The 1,949-nt window shown below is 57.7% G+C and overlaps 1 long non-coding RNA gene across 1 annotated transcript; it reads left to right on the top strand.

The window, feature by feature from the left end:
- The first annotated feature begins 386 nt into the window (after positions 1 to 386).
- LOC105298844 lies at positions 387 to 1,905 on the top strand. Its single transcript, XR_002782799.1, has 2 exons — positions 387 to 524; positions 1,608 to 1,905. It is a non-coding gene; the product is annotated as an uncharacterized LOC105298844 (long non-coding RNA).
- The last annotated feature ends 44 nt before the right edge of the window (positions 1,906 to 1,949 follow it).

Below are 1,949 nucleotides of genomic sequence, written 5' to 3'. Positions count from 1 at the left end.
CGCTGGGGGCCGAAGCTTCACCACTGGTGACCTAGAGAGAGGGGCGAGTCAGGGGCCAGACCCAGTGAGGAGGGGGCCGGCCGGGACACTTCAGCCTGGGGGCTCCGGAGGGGAGCACCACCCCTCACAGCGTCACACATCCACGACACAATATCAGTTCAACACTGCGGTCTTTAACAGCTCAGAACCTTATGATTCATTACGTTTGGCCTAGATTCCAGCTCCTGGTCCATCCTGTCAGCACACCTGGTGGCGGGCAGTTTCACAGCATTGTTGGCTGGCTGGCAAAGGAACGATTTATTTTTAGTTTTGTTTGACAATTCCAGGTGGCCTGGATGTTTGGCCTCCAGGAGAGAAGGGCCCGGGGCCCAGATCCCTCTCCCCGGGGAGGTAGGAGGGGTGCTGGCTCATGGGTGTTTTTCCCTCCAGCACATTCACTCACAACATGCTGGCGTTTGGTCTGAACAAGAAGCTGTGCAATGACTTCCTGAAGAAGCAGGCTGTGATCGGCAACCTGGACGAAGGTGAGTCATGCCAGAGGCGGGAAGGGCTGGAGTTTTAGGAACAAATGCTCTGCAGACTAGAATTTCCCACCGGGCTGGAAGGATTAGCCCTATTTTAATGAGAAGTACGTTAAACTATCTGGTTGTCACCCCTCCCGTTTCTGTCTACCTAAATGAATGGGATGCTTCTCATTCCATTTGGAAATCCCTTTCTGCTAAGCAGGGGTTGCCAGCGGCGGGGGAGGCCTGCCAGCTCCGTGTTCAGTCAGGGCCAAAGGTGAAGCTGTAACATGGGGCTCAGAGCTAGAGAATGGTCAAACTCTGGCCACGATCTGCCTCTCCCAAATGGCCACCATGTGGCCTCCCTTTGTTTCTTGAAATACACTGCCATGAGAGGTACGGGGATGAGAGGGTGGGTGGAGGGGGGTCTTGAGGTTCTTCCAGAGTTACCGGCTTCTTTAACAAAAGGAACTATGTTGCTGCGTCAGCTCCTCTGATCTCTGGCCGGGCCTCCACCCACCTGCGTCGCCCCACCTGCCGCAGACAGCTCCTCCTCAGCCTCCGCAGCCCTCCACTTAAATGTGTGTTTGGACTGACCAGTGTTCTTTTTTAAAAACCTCATTCTGCTCCACATTAAAGGAGCCACAGACGAGTGGCCTCGGGAGAGGAGAGAGTGTTAGAGGCGCCCCTAGATGATCTCACATGTGGTCACCAGCCCCACCACGCCAGCAAGGGCAGCAACACTGTCCCCTCTCGCGCCCCGCGGCCCCTGTGCCGTCTCCGGTACCTGGGCTCCGCCCGCCCCGTGCCTCATGCAGTCTTCCCGTAGGGCCTGCCTGCAGGGCCCCCCCACCCCCACCCCCCGGAGCATCACTTCCTTGGGAAGAGGCTCCCCAGTTCCAAGGAGCCCACTTCCGGGTGCACGTTTGTGCACGACACGCAGTGTGCTGGTGGCCAAGGGCTCTGTCCTCATCACACGCTTTCAGAAGCCCGCAGCCGCTGGTCCTGATGAAGTCCTGATTTGTCATTGTCTCAGTCAGAGCAGGAACTGCCTGTCCCTGCCACCACCTTTCTTCCCTGACCTAGCCTGGCTCTCTCTTCCAGAGCAATACAAGCTGCTGAGCGACCACATCGAGCAGATGGCCACTGAGTAGGCACAGGAGGGCGCCTGAGGCACACCTCCGGAGGACCGAGGGTGCACGCAGCTCTCCTTGGCCAGCGATTGACCGTGACCCCACCCAATGACCCTGCATGACACCGGCAGCACCTAGAGCCTCTCCACGCTGCCTCAGAACTAGCAGTTAGAAGACTCCGGTTGCCTTTTCTCCCCATCTCCCCTCTGCCTGTGTCTGCTCCCCCATCCACATGCCAAAGTGTCCCTGGGATTACATGGCTAAAATGAGGTGACTGTCCATACCCCCAAGTGTCAGGCCTGTGACATGGGAC

Source organism: Pteropus vampyrus, unplaced genomic scaffold, assembly GCF_000151845.1.
Source record: "Pteropus vampyrus isolate Shadow unplaced genomic scaffold, Pvam_2.0 Scaffold166, whole genome shotgun sequence".
Taxonomy (NCBI): domain Eukaryota; kingdom Metazoa; phylum Chordata; class Mammalia; order Chiroptera; family Pteropodidae; genus Pteropus; species Pteropus vampyrus.
This window is presented reverse-complemented; position numbering and strand designations above follow the sequence as displayed.